General features: G+C 45.3%; 1 protein-coding gene across 3 annotated transcripts in view; it reads right to left on the bottom strand.

The window, feature by feature from the left end:
* Positions 1 to 7,325, bottom strand: part of STEAP3 (STEAP3 metalloreductase) — a 72,244-nt gene extending 64,919 nt beyond the window's left edge. Inside the window, exon 1 of one of the 3 annotated variants that reach the window (XM_085647471.1) lies at positions 7,171 to 7,325. The gene's annotated coding sequence lies outside the window, so the exon portion shown is untranslated. The other 2 variants (XM_085647472.1, XM_085647473.1) reach the window with 2 other exon arrangements.
* Positions 7,326 to 12,798: the final 5,473 nt, after the last annotated feature.

Genomic DNA, 12,798 nt, shown 5'->3' with positions numbered 1-12,798 from the left:
AGATGAGAAGATAGCCAAAAAGTCATTTCAACAGACAGAATTAACCATGGTGTCGTAAAATCAACAGAAAAGGTCAAAAAAAGAATTTACAAAAATGTACATAAAAAAACAAAAACGTAAAGCAACAGCCAGGTAGGGTGTCCTCAAGAAATTTCAAAGAAAGTGTTCTTCCTCTCGAAGCACTGTAACCAGGAGAACAGATCCTAACTACAATGTGAATCAAAACAATGTTGCAGTTACCATTACTGTATAAAGTCAGTTGCGAGTAGAGAAATATAACAGTACAGGAGTAAGAGACCTTCAGTGTAAGCATTTGAAATCAGGCTAGCCAGGCTCCCCTGCATTTTCAAGGTCACCCAGTTAACAAGCATTGGTAATGCATCAATTTCACCTATGTAATGAAGAAAGCTGTTTTCATCAATCATCGTCCAGGAGAAAGAAAGAAAGCTCCCTGACAGATAACACAGGAGTGGAGAGGATGTGGCGAAACGGCCAGAGCTGCCGACTCGAGAGCTGGGGATTCCGGTTCGAGTCTCGGTGGGGCTGCGCAACATGCAGATCACTTAATCTCTCCGGGTGATATTTTGTTATATAAATATGCTACAAGAGTAAAAGGCAAAACTTTATGAAAATGTAGTTCCACCAAAGCGGGTGTTAACAGTATTTCGGTGGCGGGAAACTGATACGAGAAGCTGCTGAGGAACAAACATTGGTAAATGCATGAAAATATGCGACAGCCAAAAGAAATGGAGGAAAGGTAAGTGACATGCACATGAACCAATGAGAAGCCAGGAAAGAGTGGAGGTGGAATGTAAGTGCCTTTTAAGTTTATATTATTACTTGTCTCACCGTCACGGACATGCCTTTGAATAACTGTCTACAAGTTCGACAGATTAGGCAGTTTTTGCCTGCTTGAACATTTACTCTCTATGCAGTCTCCTGCTTTGCCATACACAGTTCTGTTCATCTGTTGCTGTACCTCAGAGATACTTACCTTTTTGTACTTACTGTTTCTACCTCTACGGAAGTACCTATTGCCTGAAGGTTGAACTGCAAATGTAGAAGAAGGCTCAGCGAGTTAAATACATGCTGATTTTTAGCTGTAAAATGTAGGACACAATTATGAACAAAAACAAAAACAACTCATCCTTCTGCATTGGTAAATTGAGTACTGTTAAATTGAGCAACAGTAATAAATGTTTAGTGAGCTTAAAAACAGCAGAAGCGCGATATGAAGCACTATAACACCAAGCTGTTTAAAAGAAATCAAAAAGCAGACCTGTTCCTCCTTCTACAGAAACCAAATTACTTCACATGGTTGAACTCTTTCCCAGTTGTAAGCTATCCAATTTCCCTTTAAAGTACTTAAAATTGCTCAACATTTTTTAATCATCACAACAATTTACAACACAGGTGACTTGCGCCAGATTGTTATATAGTCTGGTCAGATGCAAAACTTTGCAGAGGGAGTGCTCCATTTGGCAAAATTGTATTTTGCCAAAAGTGCTGAAAGTCCCTGCTCAGTTCTTGGTTACAGAGGGAGACAAATGATGCCCTTCTGAACACCAACACATTCAGAACTCTGTGAGTATTCACAAAAGTATAATATGGCGGTTTTCATCGTGGAAACAGGCAGAAATCTATTCCTGCAATAGTATGCTTTCCCGGTGAGGAAGGGAAAGTGCTCATATTTAAAGAGGGTACGGAGGGGGATCCAAATGAAACGAGCATTGGCAAAGCCAATAGGTCTTGGCAATTCCCGAGCTATTGGCCTGGTCCATGTGAATGTCTTTTAGCCTTGTTGTCTAGCAGCACATCTGCTGTTCAGCATGGCTGAAAGTTACTGAAAGCCCAGAATGTTGAGCTGGCACCAGGTCTCTTCGCCCCCCTATGTTATGTTATAACCATTTATACAGCACACATACACCAAACGGTCTCTTGGCGCTAGATAACAGAACTACCACACAGCACTTGCAGTTTTAATCATAGGCCTGTTTGAAAAGCCAAGTTTTTAAAAAGCTGTCTAAATCTGCTGTAGCAGGATGTTATCCTAATTTCAACTGGCATGGAGTTCCATATTTGAGGGGCAAGTGTAGAGAATCCCGACCTCCAATTATTTTCTTTTTTAAAAGGTGGAACGATAAGAAGGTTCAAGTGAGAAGACATTATATTGGAGGTCAGTGAGTATTTTTGAACATGAGCTGAAATGAAAGCTGGACCGTTGCCATATAAAGATTTAAAAACAAAGCAACCAGTCTAAAATACCATGCGCTGTTTCACCAGGAGCCAGTGCAATTCCCTCAACAGGGGGGTAATGTGGCATTTCCTATGTTTTTGATAAATTAACCTGGCTGCGTAATTTTGTACCAGTTGTAGCCTAGGGTTAAGGCCCTGTGGAAGACCCAAGTAGAGGAAGTTTGCATAATCTAATCTAAAGGTCACTAGCGCCATAATTACTTAAATGAGGGCTTCAAAGGTTAAAAAAAATACCCATTTTACCCATTTTGCGCAATTGCAAAAAGGAAAATGATATACCAGCTCCTATTCGGGGTTTCACTGACAGATTGTTTATCAAGACCCAGAGGCTCTTGACTGAGTTCTTGTGCTGGGGAGGGGTGCTTATTTCTGCTGGCCAGAAGCTGAGGTTCCATGTATCAGGCTTGGTACTGGCTATGACAATTTCTGTCTTATCAGAATTTAACTTCAGCTGATGTTGAGTTTATTGTCCTGCCCATCCCAACACAAAAAAGCGATATGACGGGGCCTTCGTGGCCGCATCTTAGCACTTTTTTCATGAATGCGTAACAGCAGATGTTCTGCTAGACAACATGACTAAAAGACATTCACATTGACAAGGCCAATAGCTCGGGCATTGCTGAGATTAATTGGCTCTGCCAATGCTTGTTTGGTGTTGAAGGGGTCTTGCTGAACAAATGTGGAAGTGATGGTAAGAAACAGTTGAGGAGCTCTGAAGTGAAGCGAGGGTGTGGCGTAACAGCCAGAGCTGCTAATAGGGGAACCAGGTTCAAATCTCAGGGGTCGGCTTAACAGTTTGCGATTCTGGGCAAATCACTTACGCTTCCCTCCTGCCTATCATAATGAATGTGGTACAAAAGGGGGTGGTGATGGACGGAGCATCAGAACCAATCAAACACTCACACCGGGTCAACAGATCTGGGTTTGATCCATCACCGTTCTTTAGCCCACTCTGCCACCCCAGTTCAGACATGGCCATATGCAAATCAGTCTGACCCTGTGCCTCGTGGGAACAGTCCAGCCCGAACTGCCAAGCCATGCCTTCCCTGGACCGGAAACAAGCTTCCTAGGGCCGGGTTCTGGAATTTCAGCCGTCTTCAGCCAGGCTTGCTTGAATCCAGTGGCCAAGTGAGCAAGGGACTCACGTCTGAGCATACCCTGCCAACTTATGGCGAACAAAGCGGTACAAAAGGGGGTGGTGATGGACGGAGCATCAGAACCAATCAAACACTCAGACCCAGTCAACAGATCTGGGTTTGATCCATCACCGTTCTTTAGCCCACTCTGCCACCCCAGTTCAGACATGGCCATATGCACTTAAACCGCTCCAATACCACAATACCATCAGCTGGTGTTAACGCTATGGCAAAATGGAGGACGAAATAAGTGCTCCAATACCATTGGATCGTGCAAAAAAAAAAAAAAAAAACAGCAGCGACAAGGGAGGTAGGGGGGGGGGGGGGGGGGGGGAAGGCCAAGCAGGGAAGCAGGAGGGGCACGCAAGGATGGGGGAAAAAAACCCTAATTAAAACAGGGTCAGCCACGAAAATGAATGTGTCATTGTGTAATGTAACTGGTGAGCACTTAAAGCGCTCCAATACAATTGGCTTGTGTTCACGCTAGGGCAAGAAGGACGACAAAAAGAGCGCTCCAATAACATTGGATCATGCAAAAAATAAATAAACAAGTGCTGTTCGAGTTTTAACAACTTTTTAAGAAATGCTTTTGTTTATGTACACGTGCATGTATTTTAGTGATATGTGTGTATGTGTACAAGGGAGATGGCCTGAAAACACAAGTACCACTATGGAGTGCTTGAAAAGAAAGGAAAAAATAGCGCCGCAAACTGGGAGTAGTGTAAAGAGACATGTACTTGGTCCATGTGTTCTGGGAGGGCCAAAGAAAAGAAGAGGGCCAAACAAAAGAAGAGGGCATGATGCCCGCATGCCATGACGAATGGCATCAAAGATAACGAGAGTGACGCTGAAGTTTACCAATGGTAGGAGATGGCAGTCTATAAGCCCAGGGATAGAACGCAATACGTCTTTTAGAGACAGCGCATGTGTGGTATAGCAGAGACCAAAAAAGGGGAAATAATGGACAGTACAAATAGACATTGCTATTATACTTCATCGTGCAGGCAGGTTGACCGTCTACTTGAGCGTGTGTTAACTGCGATATGATGAGAGAATTTACAGAAATATACAATGTTCCTATATTTCCAAGGGCACTTTGTAGGGGTTTTGCTAATACGTAAAAGAAGGGACTCTACGCCAAAGGTTAGGGGAAAATGAAAGGAAGTAGATTTCTGATTTTTCAAACGACGTCTGTAAAGCGGGCCCTCAAAGAAGAAGAAAAGTATTAGGGCACGAATCATGGATCAGCAATTAGGATTAGGTTTTTATAAATTTTGCACTGTATTTTTTTGGTGGAAAACTATAAATGGCCAATGCCCTACGGAGATGTACACCATCAGGGATCCATGCTGCAGTAATTTGCCCCTGATTCCCAGACGATGCGAAATAAAATGGCCTCTGACCATTCGTTCAAAGGCTTTTTATGGAAATGATGCATAGACCAAATCATTTAAGAAGTCGAATAACGTGAAACATCAAGAAGAGAGGGAAAAGCGGAGCGGTCACTCTTTCCAAGGCCATGTGTGAAAAGCTTGTCCAGTCAATGTTTATGTTTTGCATTCTGGAACTCGCAGTCTTTCTGTTATAAAGAGATAAACAGGACCACTGATCCCAGAATGCAACACAAACCATAGACTGGACTGTCTACTCACGCATGGTCCCGAGAAACTTCAGAGCTCTTGAAACATTAACCTTTAATACAGGTTTTTTTCTGCATAGGGACAGGTTTTACCAGTTTGCACCATGCCTGCATGATCCTTCACGCCCTCAGCTGGCAGGAAGCCTGCTGCAAAGGTCATGACAGACCGAGTCAGGTTGCCAGAAGAGAGAGAAACGCCGGCTGCCGGTCTTCGCTCTCTCTCCGATCTCTGCTGGTAATGCTCCATTCACGTACACTGGCTGCGAACACAGAGCTCTCACTTTTCTAGGGCTATGTGTGAACAGATCCTACAGTGACTGTAGAACCCTGTTTACATTGTTGCATTCTGGGACTTGCAGTTCTCACCAGGGGAGCAGAGCCTGGTCAGTAAGATAAGGTAGCGGGTGAGCTTCAGATCTTCCAACAATCACGCTGGCATATAATGTTAAAATACATTAAATGACCTTAAAAACTCAAAAAAAAATGATTTGGAATTAAAAAAAATCATTAAATGACAAGCAGGGCACAGGAGAAGGGCTAAAGCGGCAGTGGAAAGGGAGATTAATTCAGATTGGTAGCGGTATTAAGTGAGAAAAAACACAATATTTTCTAAAATTACCAACATCTTGGAAGACTTTCAAAACGGAGAGGGAGAGTGTGCGCGCGCATTTTGTCTGTGTATGTAAAAATTCCTGGTAAAATTCGACAGACACCTCACTATACACGACTGAAAGCACCAGAACCCAACCATTTACCAGGAAATACATTTATTGGGGGGGGGTAGCACCCCAAACACCCAACCTGAAGCGACGCCCCTGGTTCTGACTCTATACTGGGACAAACAGAACTACACATTCCAGAATGCAAAGGAAAGTCTTGAAAATGTATAGACTCACGAATAGACCTGGCGAACTCGCCAGCTCCGAGAACCTTAAACACTCTCCGGGACCGAGGTTGGCATCGGACTGATTTTATGGGCAGAAGAACCGTAAGTTGTGTCTCAGCTCAAAAGACAAAAACTATAATAGCAATGCTTCATATGTTTAATACCTGTTTTTTTTGTTTTTGAAGAGTCTGGCACGCTAAGCATCAGACACTCTTTATGACAGATTCAGTGGCAAAAAAACACTACTCCCCTCCACATCAATGAATGAGGCTTCATTACACACAAAAATGATATTTAAATACCATGCAGTGAGTGCACTGCCCGACTCCTAAGGAATTACTTCCGGTTTGGTCTCCAGTTTTACCCCAGGGTTTCTCAGTGTAGGAGGGGAGGGGAGGGGGGGGGAGGGAAGGATAGATCGGACTGGGTTATAGGGCTCTACATAGCAGCTGCGGGCCACGAGAGACACGCGTCCTTGTGTTGATGTTTAGCAAGCAGCCTCCCTTTTCATTCTGGGACCTGTAGTTTCTTGTTTAACGTGACAAGAAAACACTTAAAATCCTCGGCCCGTAAAGTGCTGTTGGTTGAAAAGAAAAGTGAACAGGGGTGTATGTTTGAATTAAAGTTGTTAGTGATTTTTTGTAAGCAGTGGTCTGAAGCTTTCACACATCTACTAAGGAACCGGGTACGTAAATTAAATATAGGGGTTGGGGGGGGGGGGGGGGTCCACCTTATCCAGCTAAAAGTGAAATATTGACCAATCGATCTGAGAGATGACCATTGTTCAATGTCAGAGGTTTATCATTAATTACAACTCCATAGCTGCCGAGTAGCGCAACAGCTCTGAGAAAGTGAAGAAAAAAAAAACGTGTGACGCCCAGCGCGAAACGAGAAGGGCACAGGCTGAGTTTACCATTCCCTCCTAAAAGCGGTACAGTGTGTACCTGCTTCTGACAGATCGATGCCCTACCACCGGCGCCACCACTCCCACACCCTCCCCCTGCCGGGAAAGTTCTGCCCACCTTAATTTCGCAACAAAAATAATGTAGGAAAGATAAGTCGAGCTTTCCCTTCGGGGACCAAGTCGTAAGAACTCACCCCAGTCAGTCATGCAGCCTCGGCAGCAGCGGGCGCCATGCTCCGGCGGGCAGCAGCCAGGCGGGGTGTGAGCGGGACGTGGGGCCCTGGGAGGTGCGTACAAGTTAAGCACACATTAGGCAGACATTTGTGTCGTTCTTGCAATGTTTACTCACCTTTCCCAGTCTCAGGTTACGGGATGGAAATATCTTACTGCCGGCACACACAGCATGTACAGGCGCCTGGAGTCACAACATGTGACCCGGGCTCTGCCTCCTTTACGGCGGCCCCGCCCACTGCACTGCACTGCACCGCCCGCCCTAACCCAGACGATAGCGACGAAGGCGGGCACCTTATCTGCCAGCAGCAGGCGCGCAGAGCCCTGTGTTACTGTACAACACGCCTATTTTGTTTAAACGCTGGGTGCTAGCCCCAAAATGCTCGCCTGGTACGTATAGCTATCAATGGTGCAGCAGGTGCAGTGGCGCCAGCTCGGAGTCCTGAGAGGCTAACTGAACCTATATATCATTGCAGTATTTACAACACAAACAGTGGTCGCGGGGCCAATTTCCCTAGCTTGGACTAGGTCCCATTGGCCATTTCTTAGCCCCTGCGGTCTAGGCGGGAGGACAGAGCTCAGACATCACACTCTTCTCTATGAGTCCTGTATGTATTTCAAACCAGCTAGATTTAGGGCACACATTTTACTGTTGGCTTACTCCACTGGAAGGTTTAGGCTGGTGTCAAGCGAGAGAGAGTTGAGTTGCACTTGAATCGGTTTGTGATGAATCGAATTTGTACAGCGCCTCGTACCTATGATGAGGCCTCAGGGGTCCTTATGGGAATACTTCTTTGCAGAAGTGCAATGCCCACTGGGCTGAATTAGCTTTTACCCCATCAGCATAGCGGTCAACTTAGGTGTCACCCGCTTTTAGTCATCTACTTTTCACACCCATATCACCCTCGAAAAAGTGTCAATTCCCCAGTGACCTTAATGGGATCACCCTCCTAAACGTCAGTTGGCCAGATATTTTTGAGGCAAGATCGGCTGCCATAGCCTGGGCTGGCTGAGCTGGGGCTACCCCAGGCTCTTCCAAAGCATCCCCTCGTGCCTCGGAGCCCATTTAAAGTTAGAGAAGTGGACCTCAGTTGTACTTGTTCCTATTGCTTGTAGGGCGGCCCCTGCCACCACGCTGTGTCTGTTTAATGAGTTCACTTAATTTGTCAACAATCCACCTGCCCTCCTGGCTGCTCGGCATCCTGGGAAGGGTGCAAAAGCAGCAGGGATGAACCCTGCTCATATCTCTTAAGCATTTTCTTCAACCCCACCATTTTGTAATGTCTCGTTGACACTACATTTGTATAGGCCTCAAAGGATATGTTCTTTTAGTCCCAATAACTCGCTCGAAAGCACTGCTAATCTGCTCACAGTTTGGATATTTAGTAGTTTAGGTTGCACGGGCCAACAGTAACTCTTCCAAGTCTGGACTTCCCATTCTTTTAAGAATTCTACATACCTCCGAATATACCCCTTTAGCTAGAACTTTTGCTTAGGTGATGTCCTAATTTGTCGAGCTAGGCGATGTGAAATATATGTGTCATGTACTACTGTGTACTATGCATGTAGAGCTCCTATTTAACTTGTCAGAGACGTTTTGAAATAGATAGGTTTTATATATTTTAGGTGGAGCATTCATACCTGAGAAAAAGTGTAACTGTGCAGATTGGCAGCTAAACAGGGTTGCAATAATTTCTGGAACTGTCTGCACCTTCTGAATTTGAAGACACACTTCAACATGACGATGTGTGCTGCTGTCTGCCTTGTGCTTGACATGCAGTCATGATGGCCTGGCCAGCAGAGATCTCTGGGACAACACTGAGACAGGGAATTATTTTGCCTTTTGTTTGGCCTAAGCGCAGGGCTTTAAGTGGGATGGAAAAACTGGGGGGTCTCTCCAAAGGGCGTGTCCTGGCCAGACCAGCAGAGATCTCTGAGACAACACAGACAGTGAATTATTTTGCCTTTTGTTTGGCCTAAGGCAGGGCTTTAAGTGGGATGGAAAAACTGGGGGGTCTCTCCAAGGGGCGTGTCCAATGTAATTAAAGGAGTGGTTTAAAAAAACTTAAGCTAAAAATCTGTGCTTAGCAAAGTGTGCCCCCTGACTGTTATTTTGCTGCTTCTGTTATTGCATCCATATCTATAATATATTACACCTACAACAAGCCAGAACTATTGACTATGTCAATGGTTGTAAGTTGCATAAGAAAAAAAGCATCTACTATGGCTTCTTTGTACATAATATTGAAAATGCTTCCGTTCTAAAATAATGAGACTGTGTAAGAACTATAACAAGTGTCTTTGAAGTTACATCAAAGGCAGTGAAGGGTGGTACTGCTGCTGAGTTGAGAATTTTTTTTCCACCGATGGTGAGGGCAAAAATGGAGCCTTTCTCAGCACCTGCTTTTTAGCAACGGCAGGACCCTGCCCCTATAAAGCCCTGCCTATGCGGTAAACCAAGCCTTGCAGTACACGAAGGTCAGTGGTCCTCAGACAAGGGTAAATATGTGTGCTTTATTTTAACCACCCAGAGGTTCTTTGAGTTGTAGAGTTGCTTCAAGAAATCCTCCATCAGATTGAAACTTAAAATATTCAACACACTGACTGATGAATGAAGCAGCAGGCTAGGTATAAACAGCTTTGCCTTATTTTGAGAATTGTGTGACTAACACTGAGAAAGGACAAGCATAATTTCCTAAGTAGATACTTTTTTGTGTACACTTTAATGTATTTATGGAACAATTCTTTTGTTCATTGAATTATTCTCCATTGCGTTTGTGACTTTAACAGTTTTGGAACTTCTAAATGCTTTATACATTTTCTAGGTTAAGACTGTCTGCTCTGTGCCATAGCTACCAGGGTTTGAGTTTAGGTTTAAATTACTAGAACCTTGACTGGACCTAACAAAAATAGTGACATTATGGGGCTTGCGCTGCTGGCTCTGCTGCGGACGGAGAGCATCTCTGGTGCAATCAACACACGCTTATGGAGTGAACCTCCTGGCGGCCCCCCGCGGCATCATAACCCCCGGGCGGTGCAGAAAGGTGCATATCAAGACGGCTGTGGCCCGGAGCGTGGGCTTGGGAGAGATTACCTCCTTCGTGGCCTGAACAGGTGGTGATTTCCCGGGAGGGCAACAAGAACCTGATGATGAGACCCAGAGGTCCAGAAGGGGTCTGCAACAGACAGAAATAGCCTGACTGAGTCCTGTCCCAGGTGGAGGTCAAGAGATAACATCCCAACTTGTGGCTACGGCCTTGACAGTAACACAATGAAAACACCACAAAAATACTCCACACAAGTTTAAAAAATAGGAATAATTTTATGAATGAAACAAGACCAAAACAACAAAAATCCAATAAGTAGAACCGTAGTTATGAATTTTGAAAGAATACATTAAAAGTAGTGCATAGAGTGCAACAGCGCGTAGGGGTTACATGAGGTAGCACTGGGCCAGGGTAAATCAAATTTCAGGCCAACCATGATGCAGGGCAAACTGGCTACAGGACTCCTGCAGGGCCCGCTGAAAAAGTACCTTGAATGGAGCAAGCGCCATCGACGAAGACTAGATGCATCAGTTCCAGTTCCTGCAATTGAGGAAGGCTTCGTCGACAAACCCCTTTATGATGCAGGCACTGGGCCGTTGTTGAGCCGCGCTGCCCGTTGACGAGCCATGCAGTCTGTCGAAGCGATGCCATCGATCCGCCTGTGCATCGGCATACAAGGGCAATGCATCAAGTCTGATCGGCACAAAGTCATCACTGCGTCAATTGTGATGGTTCTGGACAGCAGAAATTACCCATGAGTGGTCCAGGACTGGATTAGCACCACTTGGCAATCACAGATTGCGGAGTCCAGTTGCTGTTGCAGAATTGCAGGAAGTCTTTGATGGCCCTGAGACTTCAGAAAAGGGGGCAAGCCAGCAAGCCCTTGGAGTCACTCTGGGTTCATGTGAGACGGGTCCAGTCCTTGTCCTCAACAGGGCAGAGATCAGCAGAAAGCATTTCCTTCAGAGCAGCAGTCAGACAAAGTGGCAATCCTTGTAGCATAGTTGTCTTTACTCTAGGCAGAGTTCTTCACAGGTCCAGAAGTGTACTGTCTTGGTATGGTCAGAGTCTCAGTACTTGTACTCAGTTGTGCCTTTAAAACAGGGGTCACTTCCAAGCAATCACTTGAAATGCACAGGTCCCTCTTTCATCCCAACTCTGACTCCAGACTACAAGTAGGGGGTAATCAGTCCTTTGTTTGGAACACAGGTCACTGTCTATTCAGGTGTTAGTTTTTGCCCCCCTCCCTCTTCTGGCCCAGGAAGACCTATCAGACTGCAGATGAATGCAGATGAGTTCTCTGTCAGACCCCCCGTCCTGTGTTTGTGGCTGTCTAGAGAGAATGCACAAAGTGTAGATGTCACCCATTCTAGATGTGTATTGGAGACAGGCTGCAAGGCACACAGAGCAGTCAGAGCAGAGAAATGTCCACTTCCTAAAAGTGGTATTTCTAAAACTGAAATGTCAAATCCAACTTTACCAGTAAAGAGGATTTATCATTACCATTCCAAAGATATGAAACATGATGCAGCTACTCCTTTCTAATCAGGAAATACAGCTTAAAAATGTTTTAAGGAATTCCCAATGCTAGAAAATAAGAGGAGTAGGCCCCACAGTAGAGAAAAACAAGTCTAACAGTTTGTCACTACCAGGACATGTAAAACGTAAAAGTACATGTCCTACCTTTTAGTTATCCAGTACCCGGCCCTTAGGGGTACCTAGGGGCTACCTTAGGGGTGACATATGTGTTATTAAAGGGGAGGTTAAGGCTTGGCAAATGTTTTTTAAATGACAAGTCGAGGTGGCAGTAAACTGCACACACTAACTTTGCAATGGAAGGCCTGAGACAGGTTTGAAAGGCTACTGGTGTGGGTGCCATAATCAGTGCTGCAGATCCACTAGTAGCATTTAGGTTACAGGCCTTGGGTATATGGTATACTACTTTACAAGTGACTTACGAGTACACTAAATATGCCAATTGTGTATACACCAATGCCACCATGTTTAGGGGAGGGGGAGAAGCCCATGCACTTTAGCACTGGTTAGCAGTGGTAAAGTGCTCAGAGCCCTAAAGCCAACAAAAAGAGGGCCTGAAACACTGATAGGAGGAGGAAGGCAAAAGGTTTGGGGTGAACCTTCAGAGAGGGCCATTTTTTAACATGATCCACCGCCAGCCTAAAGCCAGGGTAGCCTAATCAATACCTTGATGGGCTTCCCTGCCTAGGGCTATATAACCTGAGCCATGGCCCACTCCTGCACGGGTACTTGTCAGTTCTCCGCCTGTCTCAACCCAGTTTGATCCCTCTGTCTATGCTCTCTGTTGCCACTGAGCTAAACCATGGGGAATCCTTCTCCTTACTTGTGGACTCCATCTGTGCAGTACCTAATTTTCATTTGCTCACAGATGCATCCCAATGGGTAGACAGTATGACCATTGCCAACAAAGTGATGTGGCCCGTTCCACCCCTCGGATCTGACTTCTTTCCCTGACCCAAGGAAAACTGTCCACAAGGAGAGCAATCAACAGAGGCCACTGACAGATGTCAGTGTCAAGAGCCAAGCCCCAGGCCATCCAGGGGTCTCTGTCCATTGTGGTTACTTAAAGTGGGGTGTAGTAGCCCCAGGTGCCGTGCATCCTTTCTCGACTCCACCTCCCACCTTTCAGGGATGGTATCCTGAACCTGAAACTGGTCCTTCAA

The sequence above is a fragment of the Triturus cristatus genome, chromosome 3_2, assembly GCF_964204655.1.
Source record: "Triturus cristatus chromosome 3_2, aTriCri1.1, whole genome shotgun sequence".
In the NCBI taxonomy this organism is placed as follows: Eukaryota; Metazoa; Chordata; class Amphibia; order Caudata; family Salamandridae; genus Triturus; species Triturus cristatus.
Note: the sequence above shows the minus strand (reverse complement) of the source record. Positions and strands in the feature narration are given on the sequence as shown.